Below are 11,546 nucleotides of genomic sequence, written 5' to 3' on the forward strand. Positions count from 1 at the left end.
TGGAACAATACCCAGTGAACAAATACGTAGACTTATATCAAATATTTGACAAGTTTTTTAATCTTTGTGATCTTCAGAATTCTAATCTGAGAAATAAAAATAATGCCAACATTGCAAGTTTATTTTGAGAATTGGGATATTTAATGTAAAACGGGTGTTAAGTCGCTTCAGTCATGTCCTAGTCTTTGCTACCCTATGGACTGTAGCCCACCAGGCTCCTCTGTTCACGGGATTCTCCACAAGAATACTAGAGTAGGTTGCCATGCACTTCTTCAGGGTATCTCTTCTGGCCAGGAATGGAACTGGCATCTCTTATGTCTCCTGCTTTGGCAGGCAGGTTCTTTATCACTAGCACCACCTCGGAAGACCCTTAATGTACAATACTTTGTATTAAATTCAGTTCATTAAAGTTGGTTCAACTTTTCAGCATTGTTATTATCATTTAACTATGGGGTACTTTGATTAATGAGTATATTAGACAACAATGGCAAAAAAAATGGAATATAAGTCTAATCAAAGTTATCCCAATGGTATAATTGGAATATGACCCTGTCCTTATGGCAAGAAGGAATACTATATAACTTCAGGCAATGAATTCTGTTTCCCTGGCTCACCCCTCTAGAGGGAGATAGTCTCCATAGCCTAAGAAAAAGTCTCTTTTTACCAGCTGTAATTTCTGTGCTTCAAACATTATAACAGAAATAATAATAATGAAAAAATAAAAACAGTTACTATAAACAATATACCACACGCATATAGAACTTATTCTCTATAAGCCACCACTTAAGGAAAAAAAAAAAAAGGACCCATTAGCATATCTCCATACTGTGATAGTTATCATTTTCATTGTATCTTTGAAAGTTGTTTTAGTAATATCACATGCAAGACAATCATTCTAAACTATTTCTTCCATCATCTTATTTAATACTTACAACAATCTACTAGGCAGATCACTGAATCCCAAGTTTACAGATGAGGAAACTGAGATTAGAGTGATGAAGCCAGGAAAGAACTGAATTTAGAATGCAAGTATTTGGCATCAGAACCCAAGGTTTACATGCAATGCTTCTTGAAATAAATGGCTACTGCTGCTGCTGCTGCTAAGTTGCTTCAGTTGTGTCCGACTCTGTGCGACCTCACAGACTGGGGCCCACTGTCTCCGGGATTCTCCAGGCAAGAACACTGGAGTGGGTTGCCATTTCCTTCTCCAATGCATGAAAGTGAAAAGCGAAAGTGAAGTCGCTCAGTCGTGCCCGACTCTTAGCGACCCCATGGACTGCAGCCTACCAGGCTCCTCTGTCCATGGGATTTTCCAGGCAAGAGTATTGGAGTGGGGTGCCATTGCCTTTTCCGAAATAAATGGCAATGTTTATTAAATACCCAGATTTTTAGCATTTTCATATAAAAGATTTTGGAAATTATGTAGAAAGAGCATCTCATTTATAGCATATTATTTTACCTTCTACCATCTATTTTCATCCCATCTTTAATTTGAACAGCCATCGCCATACAGACACTAGACTTTTGATTTACCAGAGCTAGATTATAAATTATGTGAGGGCACAAAATAGATTTCATTAATTTCCAAAAAATAAATTTAATTAAATGTGTAACTTTAGTCTATCTCCTTTATAAAGTATAGCTGCAAATAAAATTGCCATTTATTTAATTTATAATTGCTATTGCTATATAACTGTATTTGCTTTTACTTCTTAGGATATGAGTGTAAGGAAGTAGAAATTGGAAGAAATGTAAGGTACAGTTTACTGTATAGTTGCAATTTACTGGTTTAAAATTTACTCTGCAATGCTTTTACCTGCCCACTGCGATACAGCCTTTCCTTAAATACTGAAAGGTGACTTCCAACCAGCTGCCCCTCACTGCATGTTTTTAAGCACGTATTTTTTCAAGTTCAATTGCAGGAAGACTCCAGTAGCTGATATTTACAGAGTTTTTCCTCAGTCTGTAGGGACACAACCCAGCATGCAATTTTGTAGTTAACCTAGCAAGGGGTACTCCCTCTGAGGCTTAGTTGCTGCCAATCAGCAAAGAATAAAGGTGCAAGGGATTTTGGGAAATAAAAGGATATTATTTTAAAACCAAACAAGTGTAATTCAACAAAACACTTCCCATAGTCATATTTTTCTTTTTCAGTCATACAACACCATCCATACATATTCCATTACTGGGAGAGAGGAAACATTCTTTATGCATACATAAAGCCAGAGCAATAGAACAAGACACTCAATGATGTGGGATGAAATAAGAACCAAAATCTTTCTCAAAGCCTAGAACTATGAACTTGGCCAAGGAAGGAAATGAATTGCATAATGAGAGACAGTATGTTAGAAAAATGCATTATATCCAAAGCAGGAAGGAACAGTTTGAAAATATGTCTTTATACAACAAAGATCAATTCCAAAGAAAGTCATGTACAGTATCTACTAAAATTTAACATATGCTTATTTTGTGCTGGGCTTCCCTGGTGGCTTAGTGGTAAAGAATCCTACTGCAATGCAGGATACACAATTTTGACCCCTGGGTTGGGAAGATCCTCTAGAGAAAGAATGTCAAACCACTCCAGTATACTTGCCTGGGAAATCCCATGGACAGAGGAGTCTGGTGGGTTACAGTCCATGGGGTTGAAAATTGGACATGACTTAGTGACTAAACAACAACATTTTGTGATATAGTAATTCCACTCCTTGATATAGACCCAGTGAAAATATTAAAAATATTTATTTTAAAATATGTTCTAGAATGCTTATAACAACTTAATTACAGCCTGTGTGCATGCTCAGTCATGGCAGACTCTTTGTGACCACATGGACTGCAGCCTGCCAGGCTCCTCTGTCCATGTATTTTCCAGGCAAGAATACTGGAGTGGGTTGTCATTTAATAGCTAAAAGTTGGATTATCAAAATGTTCATTATTTATATAGTAGATAAATAAATAGATGCATATCTACATGAATACAACACAACAAAGAGTAAAAATATTACACATCTATATAACAAAATGGATGAATATTGGAAATGTAAAGCTAAGCAAAAGGGGCCAGATACTATATGATTCCAACTACATGAGGTATCAAAGCTGGGAAAATAAGGTAAGCTGGAAGAGTCAGAAAATGCTTACTTGTGTTGGCAGGGTGGGAAAAGTGATGGCAGAGAGCATGAGGAAGGTCTTGGAAGACTAGTCGCTTGATCTGGATGTTACATGATCTGGTGCTTAGGACACACACACCTGTTAAGTTTACAAAAATTCATCAATTTGTGTATGTCTGACAGATTCACTTTTCTATATAAATATTACACTTCCACATAACAGTCAAGCTTAGGTTATCAGTGAAGAAGAGTATACCATATGCTTATGATGTATCTCAGCAGGGAAAAAAAAAAAAAAAGGAATCTCAACCAGCAGAGACTCAGCAAGAGCAGGAATTGGTGTGCTCTAGAAATATTTGTCAGATGGGTGTCTAGTGCCTGGGTCTCGTGGTAAATCTTTCCACTTAAATGACTTAATTCAAAATGTCTCAGAGTCGTCATACAACAGAGGAATCACAGGCTGTCATACTAAGTTAGAGCTGAAGTTCAATTCCTGTTCTATAATTCTCTAGCCAAGTGAACTTGGGTGAGATTTTGAACGCCATTCAATGCTCAAAGAGTATGAGGCTGTTACTGGCATCATGGATATAAATAGATAAAAATTAACTGTGACATGTAAAGTATCTGGTAAAAACACAAGTCTCTTCCTTTCCTCATATACACACATATATACATATATTTATATCCTTTAAATATATAAATTTGTTTTACTTAAGTTAGAATTAACCCCTTCCATTGTCCTTGGATTCAACAATTTACAAGTGCTTTAGAAATAGATAATAGAAAAAAGCAAGTGCAAAAACAGTGTTCAAGCTGTGAGGCTCCAGGCATAAAAGACCTGGAAGTGAATGAGCACCTGGCAAGAATATGATGAAGCTGTCAGTTTGCCAGAGTTTTAAGTCTTATGAGAAGCTTTTAGGAGATTTTTGAATGCTTCTCCAGAATAATATATTAAAACTCATTAACTGCTATCAGGTAACTTTGCCAACTTTGCCAACAAAGGTCCATCTAGTCAAGGCTATGGTTTTTCCAGTGGTCATGTATGGATGTGAGAGTTGGACTGTGAAGAAAGCTGAACACTGAAAAATTGATGCTTTTGAACTGTGGAGTTGGAGAAGACTCTTGAGGGTCCCTTGGACTGCAAGGAGATCCAACCAGTCCATTCTGAAGGAGATCAGCCCTGGGATTTCTTTGGAAGGAATGATGCTAAAGCTGAAACTCCAGTACTTTGGCCACCTCATGCGAAGAGTTAACTTATTGGAAAAGACCCTAATGCTGGGAGGGATTGGGGGCAGGAGGAGAAGGGGACGACAGAGGATGAGATGGCTGGATGGCATCACTGGCTCGATGGACGTGAGTCTGAGTGAACTCCGGGAGATGGTGATGCACAGGGAGGCCTGGCGTGCTGTGATTCGTGGGGTCGCAAAGAGTTGGACACGACTGAGCGGCTGAACTGACTGAACTAATAGTGACTAGTTAGGAGAGAGCAATTTCTTCTGGCTTTAGGTATAGAATGAGTAATAAATAGTAAGTAACAAATACTCAGAAACCTTTGCTTCTTTTTGCTACATAAACAAGATACAAAGGGTTGTTTAAAATTTTCAAATATAACTTTCTGTGCACAGGTGTGGTAAATCCCATGAGGGCAAGACTCTCATTTGTGTTGACCTTTTACCATTAGCAAAGCTCCTGATTGATATGAGATGCTTAAATATTCACAATAGAGACAAATACATAGATTACACATGAGTCAAATATTCTAAGCAAAGCTTTAAAATGATAAAAATAATGCCCAAACAAAAAATTACTCTCGTTATGTGCACACTTATCATCAACTGTGATCTATGCCTCCTCTCCAGCTTCTCCATTGGCCAATCATAGGTCAGTTTCCTAGTTCATAAGTGTATTTCATGCATATTGTATACATAGTAAGATAATATTTTGATAACTGATCATTGATTATCTTTATACCTCTATTTCATAACAGGAAAGTTTACTGTTTCCCTTTACTCACCTGATTTTTCATAGATTTTAAAGCTTTCACTTATTAGAGGACTTTTCCCTTCATTCTCTCTCTTTTCTAATTAGAACTGTGTGTGTGTGTGCATGTGCACCATTGTCCCACATACATAGACGTGAGCATAAAGGAGTAAACAGGCTTTTTTCTTTAACCAATTAGTATCGTACTAGAAAAGTTAAGACATTCTGAATAGTTTGCACATGCTATGTAAAAACTCATATATTAACTATATGAAGTAGACTTTGTCACATGATAGTACCAGTGGTCTGGTAAGCAATGTCTCTGTAGTCTCTGCATACTACTTTGCATTAATCCAGTCCACCTCTGATTTATTAAAAGAATTCCTGCCCTTTGACATTCACATATGATTCACTATTGCACCTTGTATAACTCACATTTGAAAGATAGTTCTTTATAGAGTAATTTATAGCATCTGGTGAATGAGTGTTACTGCTCTAATATAATTTTTGGTATAATCATAGCAATGCCAGAGAATGTTCAAACTGCTGCACAATTGCACTCATTTCACATGAGTAAAGTGATGCTCAAAATTCTTCATTCCAGGCTTCAACAGTACATGAACAGAGAACTTCCAGATGTACAAGCTAAAGTTAGAAAAGGCAGAGGAACCAGAGAGAAAATTGCTAACATCCATTGGATCACAGAAAAAGCGAGGGAATTCCAAAAAAAAAAAAAAAAAAAAAGACACACCTACTTCTGCTTCATTGACTGAAGACTTTGACTGTGAGGATCACAGCAAACTGTGGAAAATTCTTGCAGAGGTGGGAATACCAGACTACCTGAGCTGCCTCCTGAGAAACCTTTATGCAGGTCAAGAATCAACAGTAGGAACCTGACATGGAACAAGAGGCTGGTTCCAAGTTGGGAAAGGAGTATATCAAGGCTGTATACTGTCACCCTGCTTATTTAACTTATATGCAGAGCACATCATGCAAAATGCTGGACTGTATGAAGCACAAGCTGGAATCAAGATTTCTGGGAGAAATATCAATAACCTCAGATATGCAGGTGACACCACCCTTATGGCAGAAAGCAAAGAGGAACTAAAGAGCCTCTTGATGAAGGTAAAAGAGGAGTGAAAAAGCTGGCTTAAAACTCAACATTCAAAAAATGAAGATCATGGCATCTGGTCCCATCACTTCATAGCAAATAAATGGGGAAACAATGGAAAAAGTGACAGACTTTATTTTCTTAGGCTCCAAAATCACTGTAGATGGTAACCGTAGCCATAAAATTAAAAGACACTTTCTCCTTAGAAGAAAAGCTATGACCAACCTAGAAAGCATATTAAAAAGCAGAGACGTTGCCTTGCCAACAAATGTCTGTCTGGTCAAAGCCAAGTTTTTTCCAGTAGTCATATATGGAGAAGGAAATGGAAACCCACTCCAGTATTCTTGCCTAGAGAATCCTGTGGACAGAGGAGCCCAGTGGCCTGCTGTGCATAGGATCACACAGAGTCGGATATGACTGAAGTGACTGAGCATGCATGCATGCATTGGAAAAGGAAATGGCAACTCATTTCACTATTCTTGCCTGGAGAATCCCAGCAACAGAGGAGCCTGTTGGGCTGCCATCCATGGAGTCACACAGAGTCCAGCATGACTGAAGCAACTTAGCAGCAACAGTAGCATGTATGGATGTGACAGCTGGACCAGAAAGATGGCTGAGTGCCAAAGAAATGATGCCTCTGAACGATGCGGTTGGAGAAAATTTTTGAGAGTTCCTTTCACTGCAAGGAGATCCAACCAGTACATCCTACAGGAAATCAGTCCTGAATATTCACTGGAAGGACTGATGCTGAAGCTGAAACTCCAATACTTTAGCCACGTGATGCGAAGATCCAACTCATTTGAAAAGACCCTGATGCTGGGAAAGATTGAAGGCAGAAGGAGAAGGGGACTACAGAGGATGAGATGGTTTGATGGCATCACTGACTCAATGGACACGGGTTTGAGCAAACTCCAGAAGATAGCGAAGGACTGGTTAGCCTGGCATGCTGCAGTCCATAGGGTCACAAAGAGTTGGACATAACTGAGTGACTGAACAAGTTAACTTTCACTGGTTTAGGTTTTTTTTTTTTTTTAATGTCAGATAAAGCAAAGCAGCAACAGCCTCATACTGAAATATGAGTCATTGTTTATCATTAAGTGCAGATATATTCTACAGTTTAGCCTGTTGGAATAGAACATATAGAGCTTATATGCTAATGGATAATTTGCTCCTACCATGAAACTGAAGAAAATAATAAAATTGTAATTCCTGAAAGTAATAATATTTATTTGGTCACACTGAAAGAAAGAAAGTGAGTCACTCAGTTGTGTCTGACTCTTTGTGAGCCCATGAACTATATGGTCCATGGAAATCTCTAGGCCAGAAGCCAGGAGTGGGTAGCCGTTCCCCTTCTCAAGGAGATCTTCCCAACCCAGAGCTTGAACCCAGTCTCCCGCATTGCAGGCAGATTGGTCACATTATTGAGAAATACTGTATATTCCTTTCTTTGTGATATTATTATACATATGTGGGAACTTCTTTTAGAAATCTGTGTTGGATTATTCATTCCCATGGCCATAATGCCCTTGAATTATTGATATTTCTTTATCTTTAGTATAAAGCTGTAAAGCATTTTGTTTTTACCAGCTGATGACAGCATTTCTTTCATTGGGGAAGCATGTCTTTTTCATTCAATTTCCTCTAATTCCAGAGATAGCTACTGACTTAATTCAGGTTAATTTGAATCTTAGTCAGTTCAGTCGCTCAGACGTGTCCGACTCTTTGCTACCCCATGAATCGTGCACGCCAGGCCTCCCTGTCCATCACCAACTCCCGGAGTTCACTCAGACTCACGTTCATTGAGTCATTGATGCCATGCAGCCATCTCATCCTCGGTCGTCCCCTTCTCCTCCTGCCCCCAATCCCTCCCAGCATCGGAGTCTTTTCCAATGAGTCAACTCTTTGCATGAGGTGGCCAAAGTACTGGAGTTTCAGCTTTAGCATCATTCCTTCCAAAGAAATCCCAGGGCTGATCTCCTTCAGAATGGACTGGTTGGATCTCCTTGCAGTCCAAGGGACTCTCAAGAGTCTTCTCCAACACCACAGTTCAAAAGCATCAATTCTTCAGCACTCAGCTTTCTTCACAGTCCAACTCTCACATCCATACATGACCACAGGAAAAACCATAGCCTTGACTAGATGGACCTTTGTTGGTAAAGTAATGCCTCTGCTTCTGAATATGCTATCTAGGTTGGTTATAACTTTTCTTCCAAAGAGTAAGCGTCTTTTAATTTCATGGCGGCAGTCACCATCTGCAGTGATTTTGGAGCCCCCCAAAATAAAGTCTGACACTGTTTCCCCTGTTTTCCCATCTATTTCCCATGAAGTGATGGGACCAGATGCCATGATCTTCATTTTCTGAATGTTGAGCTTTAAGCCAACTTTTTCACTCTCCTCTTTCAAATTGCCAATATCCACTGGATCATCGAAAAAGCAAGAGAGTTCCAGGAAAACACCTATTTCTGCTTTATTGACTATGCCAAAGCCTTTGACTGTGTGGATCACAATAAACAGTGGAAAGTTCTGAAAGAGATGGGAATACCAGACTATCTGACCTGCCTCTTGAGAAATTTGTATGCAGGTCAGGAGGCAACAGTTAGAACTGGACATGGAACAACAGACTGGTTCCAAATAGGAAAAGGAGTACATCAAGGCTGTAGATTGTCATCCTGCTTATTTAACTTATATGGAGAGTACATCATGAGAAACACTGGGCTGGAAGAAGTACAAGCTGGAATCAAGATTGCCGGGAGAAATATCAATAACCTCAGATATGCAGAAGACACCACTCTTATGGCAGAAAGTGAAGAGGATCTAAAAAGCCTCTTGATGAGTCTTAGTACCTTTGGGGAAATAATCTCTTTTATCAGATATCATTTAAAGTATCACTGAAGCGTAGTGATGCTAAAGCTACCATTGACTGTAATCCTTCCAGAGGAGAGAAATGTGTTTGAGAATGAGGCACCACAGAGCAAAAGGGCATCAAGAAATTGGTAAACAAAGAGCTATGACCTTGTTAGCTTCTCCTAAACCAATAGTGCTTTAAGCACAGCCAAGTATCATAGTTTCCCTTGACTGGGAATCATGACTTTACTTTTCTCTAAGCTTTTTTTAGGCAGTCATAACTTTCTGGTGCATGTGATAATAAAGCAATACAGTGGGGTGAATATGTGTTTCTTAGTAAATACTAGAAAAGCATGGAAATATCACTCTCGTGTCTATCTTCCAGGGCTTGACAAAGACCCATATAAAGCAGAACTCGTAGAAATGTTTTCTTAATTGGACCCAAACTCTTAATTTAACTGGAGGAAAAGCAAATAAATTCCCAAATCTTGGAAGAACTTACACACCACCTTTGAAGTATAATCATACCCCTTAACAAATAGTCACATTCCAAGAATACACTTTATTGCCTGAATAATTATTTCCAGGCTGGTAAGAGACAAAACAATCAGTTCAGTTCAGTTCAGTCGCTCAGTTGTGTCCAACTGTTTGTGACCCCATGAATCACAGCATGCCAGGCCTCCCTGTCCATCACCAACTCCCGGAGTCCACCCAAATCAATGTCCATTGAGTCGGTGGTAATGCCATCCAACCATTTCATCCTCTGTTGTCCCCTTCTCCTCTTGCCCTCAGTCTTTCCCAGCATCAGGGTCTTTTCCAATGAGTCAGCTCTTTGCAACAGGTGGCCAAAGTATTGCAGTTTGAGCTTCAACATCAGTCCTTCCAGTGAATACCCAGGACTTATCTCCTTTAGGATGGACTGATTGGAACACTCTGTTTAAATGCTTTGGTCATATCCATCTTTTTATTTTTACCAGGCAAGGATAGTGGGTACAGATTTTAATCTATACACAATTATGCCAAAAAATATATCTGGTTGGCAGAAAATTAAATCCCAAGCATTGTTGTGTCTTCCTGGGTCATCTGAAGGGCCAGTAGGTCTTAAACTAGTAGCCAAGAAATGTCTCAAATCTCTAGTCCACACTAGTCACCACTGATACATGCTTTAATATATGGAAAACTATTTTCTGATGGTGGAGGTTTCTTCAGATTTTGTTCACTTAAATAATCAGAATCATACAGATTTCTGTAAGACCAATGATCTAAAATTCAGCATCTTAAAGAGCACCAAAAGCCATTCCTCTCTAAACTTTTACTTTCTGAGCACTGATAAGTGGGAGAAAGTCATGAGTCCTCTCATTTTGCTTAGCCTCAAACCATTATTCCTATTACTAAGGGAGAAACCACAAAAGAAAGCAAGAAAAGGAAAACAGAATTAACAGGAAAAAAAAGTAGTAAAGTTAAATCCAAACATGTTAACAGTCAAATGCAAGTGGTTTAACTGTTTAATCCAAAGTCAAAGACACACTGGACAGGTAGAGAGGGACATTGGGTGGTAGTGGTTTAGTTGCTAAGTTGTGTCTGACTATTTTGCAACCCAGTGGACTGTAGGCTGCCAGGCTCCTCTGTCCATGGGATTTCCCAGGTAAGAATGTTAGAGTGAGTTGCTATTTCCTTCTCCGGGGGATCTTTCTGACTCAGAGATCAAACCCACATTTCCTAAACTACAGGCAGATTCTTTACCGCTGAGCCACCAAGGAAGCAGAAAGGGACATTATATATGGATAAAAAACACAGTTTGCCAAGAAAACAAAATAAAAATGGAAAAAATAATTTGAATAGACACCTCAGTAAAAAGCACCTACAGATGGCAAAGAAGCATATGAAAAGATGATCAGTATCATTATCCATTAAAGAAATACAATTTAAAAGCATGTTTGCTACCACTACATATCCATTAGAAAGGCTGCAAATTAACAAGCAAATCAAGACAAATCTGAAAATACCAAGTCCTAGTGAGGGCGCAGAGCAGCTGGAAATCTCACCTGTGACTGTCAGAAATGCAAAATAGGACTGCCACACTGGAAAATAGCAGTGTCTTAGAAAGTTAAATACATTTATTATATTGCCTGGCAGTCTTACTCCAGATCATTTATCCTAGAGAAATAGAAATATAGTCATACAGAAACTTGTAAACCAAAACTTACAGCTCTTCTATTCATAACTGCTCCAATCTGGAAATAACTCAAATGTTCTTTGATAGAAGAATAATTCTGGTATGTCCATATAATGGCATATCATTCAGCAATAAAATGGAACAGATGAAAATAGAACACAAAAACTTATGTGAATGTCAAAGGCATTATGATGAGTGAAACAAGCCAGTCTCAAAAGGTTTCATACTTTATGATTCAATCTACATGACAGTCTTGAAAAGACAAAAGCTACAGTGATAGAAAAAAAATCAGTGCATGTCAGGGGCTAGGGAAGAGGGGAAGATGTGG

The sequence above is a fragment of the Ovis canadensis genome, chromosome 14, assembly GCF_042477335.2.
Source record: "Ovis canadensis isolate MfBH-ARS-UI-01 breed Bighorn chromosome 14, ARS-UI_OviCan_v2, whole genome shotgun sequence".
Lineage (NCBI taxonomy): Eukaryota > Metazoa > Chordata > Mammalia > Artiodactyla > Bovidae > Ovis > Ovis canadensis.